The sequence below is a fragment of the Lissotriton vulgaris genome, chromosome 8 (assembly GCF_964263255.1).
Source record: "Lissotriton vulgaris chromosome 8, aLisVul1.2, whole genome shotgun sequence".
Taxonomy (NCBI): Eukaryota; Metazoa; Chordata; class Amphibia; order Caudata; family Salamandridae; genus Lissotriton; species Lissotriton vulgaris.
In genome coordinates, this window is record NC_141696.1 from 1,129,437,271 (window position 1) to 1,129,455,327 (window position 18,057).

The 18,057-nt window shown below is 46.7% G+C and overlaps 1 protein-coding gene across 7 annotated transcripts in view; it reads right to left on the minus strand.

Annotated features, from left to right (window-relative positions):
• Nucleotides 1–18,057, minus strand: part of FNDC3A (fibronectin type III domain containing 3A) — a 1,489,010-nt gene that overhangs the window by 1,023,883 nt on the left and 447,070 nt on the right. The gene's annotated exons all lie outside the window — the stretch shown is intronic.

Genomic DNA, 18,057 nt, shown 5'->3' on the forward strand with positions numbered 1-18,057 from the left:
CTCTCTATACCCGGCAGAGTGGCGATATCCAAGATGGTGATGCTCCCCCGCCTTCTCTACCACTTCACTAACTTGCCACACCTAATCCCGGCAGCAACCTTTAAGGCCCTAGACACTCTACTCACCGAACTTGTATGGGGGCACGGCCGCAGGCGTGTGGGTCTGTCCAAGCTGCAGCTCCCCTCTGACGCCGGTGGCATGGGATTGCCTGATTTTAGGGCCTACAACTATGCGTGTCAACTGCAATGGCTGGCCTTCTGGGTAGCGGGTCGCAATCTTCAGGAGATTAACATGACGGACAGGGATCATGCATTGGGGAGAATACACACGTTACTTTTGCCCAACTCGATTATACCTCGGGATGTCCCACCTCTCCTCAAACTGGCGATAACTTACTGGCGGAAGGCGTTAAAGTACACATCCCCTGAGTCGTCCTATGCCCCCACGATCCCGCTCTTGGGTATCCCACTGGCTACCGGGACTCTGTCGGCGGACTCGCTGGAGCGATGGCATGACGCCGGAGTGTCGCACGTGGGTGACCTGTTCACGGAAGAGCACCTACTGTCCTTTGCAGACTTTAGAACTACCCACGGAGTCCCTGGAGGCACCTTCCTGTTACACTCTGGCCTTCGCCACTATATCACACATAAGTGGTCCCCTAGAGGAATGGAACCAGCTACGAATCCTCTCATCACCATGTACTACCTGATGGGCACGGGTGCCCACCTTACTAAGTGGCTCACTGCTAGTATTAAGAAGGGGAGGACTTTCGATCTGTCGCCACTCCGGGCAGCATGGGAGGTGGACATTGGTAGGCCCCTGAGGGATAAGGAGTGGGAACGTATCCTTCAGTTCCCCAAAAAAGTAGCCAGGAACCCTAAGTTCAAGTTCATTCAGTCGATGCTTCTACACAGAGCCTACCTGACCCCACGCCGCATACACATGATGTTTCCTGATGCGAACAGTAATTGCCCCTGATGTGACACCGAGGACGCAACACTAATACACATGCTTTGGCAATGCCCCAAACTAGGATACTACTGGTCCACGGTCCATGCATCACTCCAGGAAGCGGGTGCCTTGACCCGATCCCCAACATTGGAATGCACGTTACTGGGGTTGGGGCCCTCACAGCGCACTAGAACCGTGGCGACGCGTTTCACGGACCTGGCCCTGTTGCTGGCGAAACGTGCCGTCACGATGAGGTGGAAGTCAGCTAGACCTCCTGACCCGGAGTTGTGGAGAGCGGAAGTGGTGAGATGGGGTAAGGCGGAGGGAGCTGCACTACAGAGGGAGGAATACAGGGGTCTGAGGAAAAAGCCAATTTCACTGGACTGGTATACCATATTAGGTATGTTTGAAACTGGGGGAGACGGGGAAGACGAGGGTACAAGTGCCTCTTCGATTGCACGATAAATGTGTCCTTGGCCGAACTGACATGCACTGTCCCTAACCGTGGTGCGCTACGAAGAGGTGAGAGGGGACCCCCCATTATATATTTTATATTTTCTGTATTGGTCTGGTTCCATCTATGTGTACAATCGAATAGAGCCATATGTTGGGACTCTCTGAGTGCCCTGGTCTAATGATTAATCAATTATATGTTTTTGTGTGAGTGTCGGATGGTTTTGTTGAGGGGGGGGGGAGGGATAGTTTTTTGGACAGGGGTTTGCATAAACTGACGGTTAATGTCACCAACAAAATGAAAAATTGAGACGACTATGAAATTATATGTTCTAAGCAACCTTATATGTGTATTACTATGTATCCCTTCGGGATTGGAAGTATTTGTGACTGCTTTACCTACTATGCTAATAAACAGATTTTCAAAAAAAAAAAAAACAAACTATACCTGTATAATCGAACAACAGGAGTTAGAGGGAAGTGAATGGGTTAGTTTTAATGTTTTAATCTCTCAGAAGTTCACATTTTCGGGCTACTAATATATAAGCCGCCAGGCCCTTCCAAAACTTTCAAATTAGCCTGTGTTCAACTGGTGAGTAGGCTCGACCTAGGATGGGCCAATTTAACTCTGGTAGGAGATCTAAACCTCCATCTTGAGAATCTAGAAGATCCAGATATAGTCAATTTCTTGGAGGATTTAGGGGCATGTCAACTTGAACAATTGGTGCGAGGACCTACGCATGTAGCAGGTCATCTTCTGGATCCAGTCTTCTCGAATTTAAATACACTGATGGTGCATAATCCTGATAAATTATTATGGACAGACCACTATCTGATTAAGATGAATCTGCGGATTGACGGGCCTAAAGACAGAAGCTTACGTCAACATACACTTAAACGTGCCTGGCACAAGCTCAATTGGGACAATCTCATGAATAAGCTTCAGGTTTCGGTCGCTATGTTAGCTAAAGACCGAACGGAGGGCTATGATGAGTTTGTATTATGGATCAGGCGATCCCTAGACCATCTAGCTCCGGAGAAATGGACACCTGTTCGCAAAGCTAAGGGTAGCCACTGGTATAATGCAGAGCTGGCTACCCTCAGGAAACATTGCAAGGGGTTGGAGCGTATTTGGAGGCAGGACTACGATATATTGGCCAAAAACCAATATAGGTCAGCTATAAAGGAATACCAGAGAAGGATTCAGGTGGTTCGGGCCTCCTTTTATGCAGAACAACTAAAAAACACTGAGAATAAGGCAAAATGTATCTTTACATTGGTCACAACTTTGACGGAGGCCATTAGTGAATGAAGACATCTCCCTTGTGGTCAAGGAGTGACCACCCTGAGCAAACAGGCACTACCAGTAACTTGCCGGTTTGCTTTGTCGACGCTCCCGCCGGAACCCGAGGACTTAGCAACCCAGGAACGGGACTTCCAGACTTCTCTGACTCCGATCCATATCCTCAGCAAAGCTGAGACCCATGGCGGACACGACGGACGTGGGACCGGACATCCTGGACTACCTGCTCTTTGCTAACCGTGCAGCTTCTGAGGTACCCTCGAAGTTGTGCATTGGGGTTTGAGAAGCCCCAGACCCGAGCAGCATTTTCACCGAAGCTCAGCCCTCCACACTCCATGAGTGCCGCATGGGGCCTGTGCCTGCACTTCAGCTCGACGCGTCTTCCCGGTTGCTAGCCCGTTGGCTAGTTAACCCTCCGAAGTCTTCTTTGTTAAACTACGCTGCTTGCCTGGTTATTCCGGGCTTGCTACAGCTTCCCTGCAAAGGAGAAGCTCCCCAGACCTTGCTGGTCTGAACTGAAGCCAATCTTCTCATCCTGCGTGGATTGCATTTGCCAAGGCTTGTTGGGTCCAATCCGGATACCGACACCGCAGTCAACTAGATCCTTTGTGGGACAGCTCGAATCCAGCTCCTGGTTGTCGTCAACGCCTCCTGGTCCTCGTGGCTGCAGAGACCAGCTTCACCTCTTCACCTGATTGCATCACAACATCGCCTGGTTCCTTCCTGGTCACTGGCTAGTGACCCAGACTCTATCCCCTCTGCTTTCAGGTTCTTCACTACTCCGATCCACCCTTGGATCCACCCGGACACTTTTCTCCTGGTCGCCTGCAGCACTTTCTTGCAGCTCTCCATAGGAAACAGCGACGAAGCCCGACACGAAAGAACACCTATGCACCCGGCTTCCCTAGGTGAGGTAACTCGAGTACTCCGGTGCTCCCGTGGGTGTTGACTCTCGAAGTGTCCTAGTTTAAAGGGGTTTTATCATAGTCCATCCGGAAGTGTCCAAAATCTACTACTTTGTAACTTTTACGTTCCCATTATAACTCTAAGGTAATTCGCGTGTGTGTTTAGACACTGCACACGCCGCCCGTGGGCCCCCTACTTCCAATCCCTTGGTTGTTCAGTGTAGCCCCAGGGATTCCCTAGGCCTATTCACCTTTCCTGAAGTGGTTCTTATACCACTTACTTAGTATATGGTTCGTGAGGCCCCTAGGGCAGAATTGTATTTGTGCAACTTAAAGTATGCTTATTGAGTAACTTGTGCTGTATCTCGATCTCTGACCTCATAAAGAGTTCAGAGGGGTTGTGTTAGTAATAAATACATACATATTTTATATATACCTTGTGTGGTGTCCTTTCATTTGATAGTCAAGGGATTATTATTAGTAAAACAGCTGGCTTCACATGCTCTCTGAAGTTTTAGTCCAAGACTGCTTTGTCCATGCTACCACTAGGATAGCTGGTCTATAAGGTTGACTGTACAACCATCACCATAAGGGTTGTTTGGACTGGTGCAGGGTGCCCACTAGAATAGTGGACATCATATACCAGGCCAACTTCTCACAGTGGCCATGGAGCTACTGGCCGCTGGACTATGTCAACACCATGCTGAACGTGGCATCGGCTTTTCAACCTGGGGACGTGGTGTGTCAATGTAGGCTGACAACACTACCCTCTATATCCGGGAGCCGCGCAACAATCTCGTTCACATGACGCATGAAGTAATTCGATTTGAGGGATATTCTGGAATACAGATCAATTGGGGGAAGTCAATACTTTTCCTGCTCACAGAGGCCACCACGCCATATCAGACAGATTACCCCTTAAAATGGGCAACTGAGCCAACCACATATTTTGGTATCTGGCTGAGCAGGGACCTGGAGGAGCTCCGGAAGGTAAATTACAGATGCCCAATGGACTGGCTGGGGTCGCACATTCAAATATGGAATAAACTACCATTATCATTCGCCGGGCAAATAGCAATCGCAAAAATGGTCAAGCTCCCGAAATTCTTATACCTCTTTGTCAATATCCCAATAAAACTCACAACGCTGTTCTTTAAAAGGCTGAGATCCAATTTAGTCAAGCTCGTCTGGGCCAGCCGTCAGCCCAGAGTAGCATACCAACTGCTAACATTACCCCTCGCATGCGGCGGACTTGGTGTGTCGGACTTACACGTATACGCCTCCTGCGTTCAGGCAGGTTTCCTGCATTACTGGCTCGAACCCATCCTTTTCTGGTCGCATGTGGCAGCAGAGCATGCCCATGGCCATTAGCAACAGTATTCTTTCAACCATACCAAGCACCCAAGGCTGAAATAAATACAGTAGAATGCATGCTATCGGCGTGGGATGGTCTCCGCCACGGTTCTCAACTTACAATATTATATGCAGTGTCAGCTCTACTGGCAGATAATCCCACGTTCCCCCCACTGCAGGAAAGGGGCGCAGCGGGCTGAGCTGCCGCACACGAAGTGAAAACGGCTGCAGATTTATTCCTGGATGGCCAGTTCCTCTCCTTGCTTGCCAACTCCCCTACGTTTTCGCCCTCAGCGATGGGCACACTATTGTACTATCAAATCAGAGAGACTTGCCGCACGTCATACGATACATTCCCCCCAGCCTCCACAGCACTGGAGTATGTTTGCACTACTACGTCTCCGTGCAAACTCATCACCCGACTCTACTCAATCATGATGACAGCATCCATGCTTGACATCTTAAAAGCTCGGGCGGCTCGGGAAAGGGAGCTATGAAATCCTAGCAGACAGGTGGGAAAACTATTGTGCCCAGACAGAGCGATTATAACCCAATTATAGGCTAAGATTACTACACTTGAAATACATACAAAGAATGTACCGCACACCTTCGCAACTACACAAGGTGGCTCTGCTAGGGAAGGAAATTGCTCGCGGTACTCAGTGACCGGGGCCACATTCTTATATTTGGCCTGGACCTGCCCGAGTGTGGCGAATTACTGGGTGACGGTGTGAGGCATTATAGGTGACATCATAGGGACTACTATCCCGCCAGAATCTCTGATCTGCCTCCTTGGTTATGTAAAAGAATCTCCAGACGAACTCCTACTCACGAAGCACAGTGTAGCAATACACTGGGCTGGAAGCCTACACCCACCTGCACAGTGTGGCTATCGATGTCTCTACTGTCAGGAACAACTCACTATATACTGGGACCTTATGCCTGCAAGATCCAAGCCCATAGACATTTGGGAACCTTTTATTACATACCTCAGACATAAGCCTGTCACAGCGCTGGGCGGGCATGATCAAACTGCGCCTGGCGATCTGACTGCCTCCTCGGGGTTTCTCCGGAATGGGCTATACGACCTCACCTGGACGCTGGCTGCATGTCAAACAGGTCAGAGTAATGCTACCTGGCATATTGTGTTGCAATTGCAATATTGTTAAATGAACGCATGCAGTGGGTATATAAGTTGCTTGAGTACCTGTAACATCAACGCATTGGATGTAATGCTGCTGGGGTGACCTGTTGAGCCTCAATCTTGTAATGTATGCCCTTTTTCAGCTCAATAAAGTTAAAAAAATTGTGAAGTCAGAGTCTTAAAGGAATTACCTGCAGGACTGCGTAATGGGGAAGGGATGTTACAGGTCTGATGTTGGAACAAGTGATTCGATCAGTTATGTTCCAGGTTGGAGGTGATATTCAGAAGATTAAGGATATTAGCTCTAATCAGCAGTAGATCTGATTTTATTGTATCAAGTGTAGAATAAAGCTGGGAGGTACTATTGGGGATGGAGTTATTCTTGAGTTGATTAATGCGGGGGAATTGAGTGTTAATTTTGGGGTGAGGGGAGTGGTCCTCCATTCTAGGTGATGGATGGTAGAATTGGGAGTCACCCAAGGTAGGGGGAGGGAGTCAAGGTCAAAGTGTGCACTTAGAGGAAGAGCATGGGGGTAAGAAGGAAGATGGTCAGAGAATAGAGGAGGGGGCATCGCCATTGGGCTCCTGTCTGGTGCTAGCACTGTCAGAAAGGGAAAATGTAGAATTGGAGCAGATTGGAGACAGGAAGCTAGTGGGAGTCACTGATGGGGTCGTAGTGTTAGAATGCTGATTGGGCAAGGTGTAACTTCTAGCCCAATCCAGGAGGTGGTGGCTCCCCCCTCGGATAATTGGTGTAACACCTTATCCAATCATTTTAGGGTAAAAATTAGTCAGATCCAAGACTCTTTCCCGAAAAATTCTAATCCCACCCTGACTACTCGACTGTATGCTCCGGAGAGGGATCCGGGTTATTCCTTCTTGGCGTTTTGTCCTATAGACCTCTTGGTCTCTCACAGAATCTTTGGAGCACTGAAATCTGGCTCCCCGAAGGACCCCTGTGCGGCCAGGCTGTTGGCCGAACCGGCCGACACGATCAACCCGGAAGTAAATATCTTGATTAACCAGTCGCTTCGGGAGGCATGTGTCCGGCTTTCTTGGAAGTAGGCACTTTTACTCCCCTTGCTCAAGAAGCCTACTCTTGATCCGGCGCTTCCGGCCAATTATCGACCCATTTCCCTCCTGCATAGTTTGGCCACGGTTTGCGAAAAGGCAGTCACCTCGCACCTTACTAACTTTGTGGAGAAGGCAGGTCTGCTCCACCCGGCGCAATCGGGGTTCCGTGCCTCCTATAGCACGGAGTCAGCAATGTTGGAAGTGGCGGAAGCTATCCGTGACTGCTTGGATGCCGGCGGGAGAGCAGCTCTGGTGATGCTGGATCTCTCGGCGGCATTCGACACGGTCCCCCACTCCCTCCTTCTCGGACGGCTCACTGCCATCGGCATTGCTGGCACTGCTTGGAGTTGGCTCAGATCCTTTCTGGAGGACAGGTCACAACAGGTCTGGCTGCCCCCGTGCACCTCGGAGCCCACCCCTCTTTCCACCGGCGTCCCGCAGGGTTCCTCCCTTAGCCCCCTTTTGTTCAACATCTACGTGACTCCCCTGGTTTACCTGGCGGAGTCATTAGGGGCTAAGGTGATGGCTTACGCGGATGACACGCAGTTACTGTTTTTCTGGAAAAGGGGTGAGGACTTGGTCAGCACTGTGCAGCGGTGTCTCTCTTCAGTGTTTCGTTGGCTGTCTAATGCACAGCTTAAGTGCAATGAAGAGAAATCCGAAGTGCTCTTGTTCGGCCGGTTCCCTGCGGACTTTAGAGTCACCCGCTGGCCATCTGACTTTCCGCCCCCCCCCCCAGTCTGACAAGGGTCTAGCAAAAGATCTAGGGGTCTGGTTTGAGGAGAGGCTTAGTTTTGCGACTCACGTTAAGAAACTCACAGGGACTTGCTTTGGCATCTTAAAAATGCTGAGAAAATTTCTCCCTCTTCTGCCAGCTGGTGCCAAAGAAACGGTTGTCCGGACACTTATCCTCTCCAGGCTCGACTATTCTAATGCTCTCCTGGTGGGATGTCTGGGGTATGTTACCAGGAAGCAGCAGGTAGTCCAAAATGCGGCAGCGAGACTTCTGCTGGGACTTTCGCCCAGGCAGAGTGTGCGGGCCCATCTCCGCCTCCTACATTGGCTCCCAGTTGAGTCTCGTTTTAAATTTAAAATGTTGTCCATTGTCCAACGGGCTCTGTATGGGTTGGGCCCATTCTATCTTCAGAAGCGCTTTGCCTTCTACTCGCCCTCCAGACAATTGCGGTCTTCTGACCAATTCCTTATACAGACCCCCCGGTTCAAACGCCACCGGCTGGGGGGCTGTTCCTTCACTGCAAAGCTAGCTTAGCCTGGAATGAGCTCCCTCTTGCCCTTAGGATGGTCTCAGACCCGGCAGTTTTTAAGAAGAAATTGAAAACGCTGTTGTTCTGATGCCTTTTTCTCCTCCTGACGTTCTGATTCTTCAGCCGGTTCTGTGGTAGGCTTTTTTGGTAGCAGCGCCGGGATACTTTGAGTAGCTGTGCGCTCTATAAAACTAGTATAACATAGTATAACATAGATAGAGCAGTGTTGGTAATTAATTCACTAGCAGGTTGGGTAGGAGAGTTGTCGGTATGGTGGTTAGAGGCAGGGTCGGTGCTCTCGCAAGAGGAGGTTGTATGATGGTGTGTGTAGATTGCAGGGGAGGGAGAGTAGGTGTCTATCATGGGAGAGTCATGGGGGAATTAGAAGGAAAGTGACTAACCCTGGAGAGAGATTCCGTGGGGTATAGGGGTATGGGGGAAGGGGTAGTATCCCTGTCTACTTTGGCTGTCAAATAGGGGAAGAGATTGTCAAAGAGTTCCAAGTTGCAGTTAAAGGACTGAATGAGCACAGTCTCATTATTATAGACGGAGGTAGTAGCTTCCCTATTGTATACAGGGGACGGCGAGATGGTAAATTTAAAATTTATGGCCGGGAGGTATTTTTTTGGTGGCGGTTGTCTAGAGGAAAGTGGATAGCACCTTTATCCACTGAGTACAACGCTTGGCGAAGAAGATAAGGGCAATAAGTATTGTACCCTTATTACAGCAAAAGCAGGGGGTTATCATAAGTCTTTATGTTTTCAGTTTGAGAATTTTATGTCTGAGAGATTTTGTAGCATCTTTGGTAAAATTAGGGGGGTAAATGATATTGAATGAAATGTGATCTGCAGGGGACAATAGAGGGTTCAAAGTGCTGCTATCAGGAGGATCTATGGTGAGACTCCTAAGTAGGGAGGGGAAGATTGGAGAAAAGGTAAAGAAGGTTGTCTGTAAATACAGGAGTTAGCCACTACAAGATGGCTGCCAAAGTGTGGGCAAAAGAGAGGGCTGCTTCTTAGATAGGGTAATAGAAGTCCTCTTTCAGTTTAACCCCTTGGCTGCTGGCGTCGGTCAATGGTTGTCATGAGCACTACCTTGGTAGTGCTGCGAACGTGCGTTGTCCGACGGTGCCCCACCCGTTTTTCGAACGTTCAGCACTGGAGCTGAACGTTCGACGCAGGCAAGGTGTGAAGAATAGTTCTATTATCTTCTTACAAGCAGGGAGGGAGAGGGTAAAAGGAACAGAGTCAGAGGGCCATCATGTTATAGTGAGAGTATAGCCAGAATTGATGAATAATAGCGATGGAGGAGCGGAGGACAAAATCATGATTCGGGGTATGCAATATGGTGGCAAAAAGACCTGTAAGACCACTTCTGGGTCAAAACAGTAACATCATGCAGACGCATCTGTGGATCCAAGAACAAGTCATGAGAACAAGGAGCCCTAGAGGGGCAAGGGAAGCCACATGCAGATTGGTTGCTCAGCATGCATGGGCGAAGTCAAAGGTTGAGAGAGGCAGTGTGCCTCACGCTCCGTTCAGCAGTCAGGTCCAGGCTGTAAGGATTTGGCAAGAGGCCAAGGGATTGGTGAGCTCCCAACTGGTCCCAGAAGAGCACCAGTGCAGAAGCATAGCAACAGGCACAAGTGCTCCGGCAACCCACACGCTTCAGATCGTAGAAGTGGGCCACTATGCTCCCACTCAGTAATCCCCAGGACCATAGGACGACCTCATGGAGAGCACATAAAGATTCTAGTAGATGACCGCTATCCAGCTCCAGCCGTCAGTAGCTTCGGGAGGGTCTGCTCCAGTATGAAGCGGCCATGATCTGGAGACCGCCCATCTTGCTCCACAGCAGGGGACAGGCAGTGCAGACACGGAAAAACAAACTGTGAATATTGCAAGAAGGCCACGGGGCCACAGAAGGGAGAAGGGGGGACTGAGTTAAGCTGATCTAGCGCCGGAAGGCAGGTTGGGATTTAGCATTCAAATCAGGGGTGTTGGTCCGGGGGATATGGACCAGCAAGAGCTGAGTATAATACCAGTCCCACAGAATCATGTATGGTGCAGTGCAGCAGCGCTATAGGACAATAACATCAGTCTGTAGCAGGAGGGGGATGTCGGGCCAGAACCCCTACCGTCTTCCAGCTCTAGCGGTCGTGTGCATCAACATGGCAGGCAGCGGTATCGATTGGCAATCAGTCATCCATCTCAAACACCCACCTAAAAAGCAGTGAAGTGCGGTGACAAACCAAGGCAGCACAGGTAATTGGATCAGCAGGAGGAAGAGCTTCTGCAGATTATAGGACAGTTGTCGAGACCCAGAAACGTCATCTTCCAGTTTCCTGGAGATTCAAATCAGAAGCCTTGAGCAACATCATGATGGAATCATAGAAGACCATTTACTGTTCCAAATCCACTTACGTTTGCAAAGTCGCTGTGGAGTTAGTGGCTGGTTGCAACAGCAGCAGGGAGCAGATGGCAGGTTAAACGGGATTTAGACCAAAAAAGTGATCCTGAGCCTGGAAGCCTCAACGAGGTTCAACATAGCGGAGGCCATCTTGGAGCCCAGTCTCGTTTGACAATCCAACGTGAAATGCAGGATTTAGAAACTGCCTTTTCTTTGTGAGGTTTTGAGTAGGCAACAGAGTTGTATTTTTCTAAATGATTTGGTTCTATCAATATTGTACATGAGGGCCCTTTTTACATTTAAAGTGTGTAGAACCCTTTCTGCATCTGAGTAAGGTTGGGGAAAAATACTGGCAATTGGATGGACTGTTTTAGGTGAAACTGATATACCGTCTTTGGGAGAAATTTAGGATTGGTACCAACCAAACCTGACTTCTCTCTATCTATAGGCAGCCCACAGGTAATCTTGAACACTGATCTTTTGCTAGTAGTTGACACTATGACTGAATGTACCTTAACAAACGGAGGTTCATTAGGCTCAGCTTTATGGTTTTTCACTACTTTAGGTTGGCCTTTCTATAAAAGGGTGTCTGGTTTCCTGTGTGCTCTGGTTTAGGTTATCTACTATTAAAGTTGTCTCGCCTTTTTTGTTGCCTTCTTCCAGTTTACAATCCTGCTCTGCTGCGCTACGCAAGATAATATTAAATTCAGTCCAATCATGTGGAGAAATTGGCGCAATCGGATAGGACTCAACCTCTTCCTCAGGAGGTCACCTTCACACTATAATAAATTTTAATAGGTTCTCAAATTTTTCACTTAACTTCACTTAAATGCATGTTTCAGGCTCCCGTGCATACTCTGAACACTTATGAGGAAAAGTGTTAGTACCAAGCTTCCTTCTGGAATTACTGTGCTCTGTGGTGTCTCTATTCTGCAAGTTTGTCATTTTCACTGAAGGGCCTTTTTGATACTCATTTCATTGATTAGGCACAGAAGACAATGGATGCTAAAGTTTCTTCATAGCTTGCTCCAGTGATTTCACTGGCCTTCATATTCTTGTTTTTAAAATCAATTAAATGGCGACAGCAACTAAACACGCCGCGAAGGTGATGGTGCTAATATGGCATCTAGACCACGTGGTTCAATAGATTCACCAAAACGAGTCTTAGCAACTGAAATTGAGTCCTAATGCATTTTATTACACTTTATGACCAAAGACATGGACAGGATTATATATTTGTATTTTCACATTAGGTTCCATGTAATCTTAGGCCTTTTTTATCCCAAGCCTTCTTATGGTCCCAATTGCATCAAACTGCTCAGCATTACAATATAAAATAAGTTCAGCATGTGCTGCTACCACAAAAAAGAGAAAATCAATTGCCAACCTCTGCCCTGATACATTTAAAAAAGTTAACCATGACTTCCGTTATCTTACTTTTAACTCTTAAACAGGAGCCACACTCAAATCTCAAACGTTGTATTTCAATGGTCTTGTAAACAAAGATTATACAAATGTTATCTGTCTTTGGTAACCATGTACCATGAATGTAAATGCTGTGCTCTGTATGTTTCAATTTTGAAATAAACTGTGGCCTGAAACCCAGATTACTTTTAAGCTGTTAATGACTTTATCTTATACTGTAGGCAATGTCTCCTGCACTGATAGGTCCTGAATCAATTGTTATGCTTCAGCCCCCTTCTGTGAAACTGAATACAGTGGCAAAAGCAGACAAATTAAAGATGGCTTGGATGTGGTTGAGGTCATAGTGAGTCATTCTGAAAAAAAATATTGTAGATATCTATTTTGTGACTGTGAAACACAAGGCTCTCCACCTATTTGTTCTGAAATTAAAAACTGTGGCTTTCTTAATTAGGGAGATTTAAAAATTTGGGATATTTGGATTCCACCAAAAATGGACAAGTAGGAACACAGGTCTTTGCTCTGTCAGAATAGTTGTACCATCCTTCTAGGATTTGGTTTTTTATTTTGACCTTTTACATTTTCCTCCAGTGGGACAACTGGAAGGACTCCACAATTTGTTGCTGCTCTATCAGATCACAGGTCTCTTCTGGATTGGAAGTACACCCAAGTCACACTGGTACCCAAAGTAAAAGGTGACAAATGTCCTCTAGCTAGTCTATGAGGAGACTACCAACTGGTTGCAGCTTATTAACGTAGATGGGTCCTAGTTTTGAAGTCTATTCATAAGAGAAGAGTCACATAAAATCTGTTTATCTCCCATAACTGGAGTCCTTTACTTCCCCCTTACCATGTGCTGCGTGAAGGTAAATAGGTGTGGTGAACATGCAGATTCATACAGAAATTAATAAGGCCCCCTTCAATAAGCACTGTGCAAATAATATGAAAAGGTTGTTTCTTGAGAGTGCCATACTGGCTTCACTTATCCTTGGAGCCTCAGAGACCTCAAATGTTGTTTCACTCTATTTGGGTTTCTAAGCTAGAATTCACACAGAAACAGAAACGGACTGAAATGTATTTGGCGGTCTGTTGTCCTTCAATAGATCAAAGCTATCTGTAACACTTGGCCTGTGACCTCCAAATACAGAAGCCCTTCAGCATGTGTCACTCCTATCTCGATTCACTATAGTAAGCTTGGAACATGCCAGCAAAGATGTTCCCTATGCATGTAGTCAGGGAGTCCAAATTTGAAGATGGTATGCCTTCTGATTGGGCACTACATTCCTACAACCAGTTCCAGTTTTCCTTAAAGACTGAACCTCTAGGACTAGTAAATTATAATTGTTTGAACTTTAGAAGATCTCAGAAGAACCAGCCAGGAAGACTTCTTACCAGAAGTTGAACGCTCCTTTGGAACTTACCTCCAGCTGAGCTGCTGACTGTTCTAGGAAGAAGCAGTCCAGGACTGTCCAGTGTGGAAAGGAGCTGCTCGTTATCAACAGGATATGAACTAGGGCCCAGTTGAGACCTATGTTTATGATGACTTGGGGACAGCATGCTTTGGTGAGGACATCACAAGTGGAGAAATTGCTGTAGTTACTCATAGAGGGGATATTTGAAAATCTAAAAAGTCTCATAATCCACTTCACCAAAAAATCTTCAAATTCTTCAAATCTTTGCTGCCTTCTTCCTATGGGACTTCCAGCATTTTCAGGTTTTTGGCTGCTGGGCATTCTTCATGAGGTCCACTCTCCTATTCCTATTGCTTTGGTTTCATGGTTCGACTGAGACAGAAAACATGGTTCATATCCTTCCTAAGTAAGACATGTACGGTGGAGCGGGGCACCTAGCAGGGTTTCCCCTTGTCCTCTCTTACATTTGCTCTAGCTTTAGAGCCGTTTGTGTGTACAATTCCGCAGGATGGACACTTTAGGGGACTACACATCTTGGTGACTGTACCTCTCTCTGTATGTAGATGACATGCTGTTATATATAAGGGGTAACAACTCCAAGCTGGAGGGGGCGGTAGCAGCTTTGAGAGATTTTGGACACTTATCTGGCCTGGAGATTAACTGGAACAAGTCCTGCTTATACTCACTGCGAACTGACCCGGGGGAGGCTCGAACCCTTCCGTCCGTCCAGATGCTACGGTGTGAATCTGTTACCATTTGCTATTTAGAAGTCACCGTTTATCACTCAAAGGGACTTGATCTACTAAGGTAACTTTGGCTGGACCATTGCTGCCCTGAGCTGCAAAGATGGTGGTTTTGTCGAGGCTCCTCTACTTATAAGCAGCCCTGCCAGTAGCACTTCTTTCGGGAGTTCGATGGTATCCTCCTTACTTTATACTCGGGACTTCACGGAGTCAGGTGGGACTATGGAAATTGTGATTGCTGGTGAATAAGGGAGGACTGGCAGCGCCGTATTTTGAACTTTATTATTTGGCTGCACAGTTAGAATGGCAGTCAGTGCTCTGGGATAAATTGGGCCACCAGGAACGTGATTTGCCATGCAAAACTCTCTTAACTAGCATCTTAATAAAACCGGTCCCTGCTTCCATGGTGCCTGACAAGAACATGTTGGTCAGGACTGAGCATTATGCATGGGCACGGGCATTACAGAGAACACGAAATAGGGCTCTGTACACATGCGAGCAACCCTTGAAAGTTGTTCTGTGTTGCCAGCACCCAGGGGGGTTGGTCGGGGCTGCACCAGTGGATGGAGGTGGGACATACAATGCTGTGCAATTTGTTTGCGGGGAGTGAAGCTTGTTCCTTTCTGGACTTGAGGGAGGCATAGGACATCCCGTTAGGACACTTCCTGCTGCACAGGGCTCTATTGGGCAGAGTCAGTGAGCGGTGGGGGCAGGGCACTTCAGAACCCCCAGAACATGAGTCCATGTGTTACTTTTTTATGGAGCTTTGCTGAAGAGGGCTTGATTAACCTAAACTCAGTTGTAGCAGAGCTGCGAGGAGGACTTAGGCTCGACTTGAAGAGGACCCTGGAGCTCACCCCCAAGGTGTCCGGGAATGTTCGCGTTATACTCATTCAATGTTATTACCTACACAGGGCATACCTCACCCCGATATGCCATGTACCCTGGTCCTTTATCAGCATGCCCTCGATGCCGTGTGGACGATGTGGGATTCTACCATATGGTGTGGTTCTCTCCAACTTTGACACTGTACTGAGCTAGTGCCCTAAAAGTTGTTTGCTAAGCTACAGATAAGCACTTTAGGTGTCCTCCGCAATTTAGTTTGTTGGTTTGCAGTGCAGCCCAAAAGGTGATGGACATGTTTGTGGATTTGGTGCTAATGCTCGCCCTTAGACAGCTGACAAAGAGCTGGAAAACAGCTGGTGGCTCTGATATATATAGATCGGGCTGAAGCTGAAGAAGTGGGCAGATTGCTAGAGGAAGTGATTTGGAAAGAAGAATCTAGAGGAGTGTGTAGAGCTCCGATACTGCTTGCTTGGGATGCTATTATAGTGGCCTGCCCAGGGAACGGATTCTGGTTGGGGAGGTGTTGTATTTCATTGTATGGCATGTTTGTTTAAAAAACGCAAAAAACATTCTGAAAATAAAAAGTAAAAAAAGGTCTGGTAACAATTCTTACCTCTTTAAAAAAAGAAATACATGGTATGCAGCAACCGCCTCTTTATGCACTTTACCCAGAGCAGTGATAACAGTCCACAGCTCATGATGAGGTCACGCTTGATGTGCCATTTCATATTACAGGACATGTCCACATACTTAGGAACAGGCTTAACCCTCTAGACACAATGACTGTTTAGCATGATGCCGTGGCCAAAATAAAAATCAAGACACCTTATATACATACATGTGAACACTCCGTGCAGGGGAACACACCTGTCTAACACGTAGGAGTCATTCCTGTCCCAAAACTCATGTTTCAAGTAAGGCACTGTTTCAGAGTATCTCTTAAAGGAAGCATTTTCTATCTCCCTTTAAATCACACTTTTTTAGAAGTCAACCTCCAGAGGAAGAATACATATGTTTTTGTACTTCTCTAGTTGGCTCTCTGTATGTGTTTTAACCAATGTATTAGAGTCCTTAATCACCCCATCTAATAATAGGGGCACTTGTGTCCTGCACACCTCACTCGACAGTACAATTATACCTGCCATTTCTATTTTTACAGACCTCATCTAGCTACCCATTTTGGACACCCCCCAAGATGGCTTCTCCTTACACACCTAATTTTCTCATTTATTTTTTAATTTTTTTATTTTAGGAGTTTTATATAGCGCTAGCTGGACCCGAGGGTATCAGAGCGCTATACAACATGTACAGTCAAGTGCAGTTATGTAGTACAGATATTATGATAGTCCATGGAGGATCGAGCCGCGTATAGCTCAGATAGGAAAGCGGGCAAGCATGGAGCGGGTAGGGTGTCGATCCTTCTGGACGAGCGTCTAATCAGATTCTATGCTTAACCAGGTAGGAAGACCAAGAGGTTTTCTGGGTCCACATCAAAGTCTACCGTCAAGAGAATATAGAAAGATGGAGAACCGTGAAAGGAGCGTCCTTGGATCTTAACGTTTCGCTCAAGAGCGGTCTAGGAAGAGGACTTTGAGCAGGTTCTTGAATTTAGGGAATGAGGGGATAGTCCTGAGGTGGGGGGGGGTTGGAGTTCCAGATTTTAGGGGCATTACCAGCGAAAGATTTGGCTGGGAAGAACAGAATTCATATCTATCAGGTCCTTCAGTGTTACAACTTTCTTTTTCCTCTCCTTTGCAATCCGCCAGCACTTCAAACACTCTACTCCTCCTCTGCCGTTGTAGACCTTCTGAGCAGCGTCCACAGAGTGTTACGGAATAGAGCTGACCAGCCGACATACAGCCTTGACTCTGTCTTGCAGTCAATATTACTTTCCCAATTTAATTCCCACGAGTCCCCTGTTTCTCCATTACTCTTCGTGGAGTTTCTCATCTAAAGGTCTGCCCTGAGGGGTGAATGCACATCAGGAGCTTCATGAAGGTAGGTCCGGCTTGCATCCCGCCCCCACCCTCCAATGTTCACATTTTACCCCCTCCTCATTTGTTTTCTAGGTTTGTTGAAAAGAAATCATGATGATGAATGCAGTTAAAAGCTTCTCTTGTCCAGCAACTCGAAAACCACCATAGGAAAGAAACCTATTGGCTAAGAGTGATGACTTTCAGGAGACTATAAATGAAATAAAAGTCGCTACTTTATTGCCTCATAGTATTTACATCTGATTTAGCCCATTACTAAAATTAGGACTATGTGAGGTAGTGTGAACCATTTATACTTACATTTAAAAAATGTTGTACATTTGTATAGAGCAGATCAGTCATCAGTCCATTTGCACGTACCAATAATAAGTCTTACTTCTATCACCATTTATCCTTTCGTGACATTATCATCCCATTTATACGTTGAGATATTCAAATAACGTATCATTACACATATGTATAATTATGAATTATGTAAAAACAGAAAATGCTTACGAATCATGTTATTCTACTCTTGATGACTAGTACCAAATTCACTTTATTTTCACTGACGGATGTATACGTTAGACAATTCAACAGCACTTACTCGTGCACATTATAAGAAACAAAATAGGAGGAAGTAATGAACGCCACTGGTAAAACGTCAGAAAACTGCATGTGAAAGACTGAGGAAGGGATTCAATAAAACTCAATAATTTATTGATTTAAGTACTGGACTAAACCCACAAATCATCAACGACAAACAAAAGCAAGTCCTAGTCTTTGAACTGACTGATCACTTAA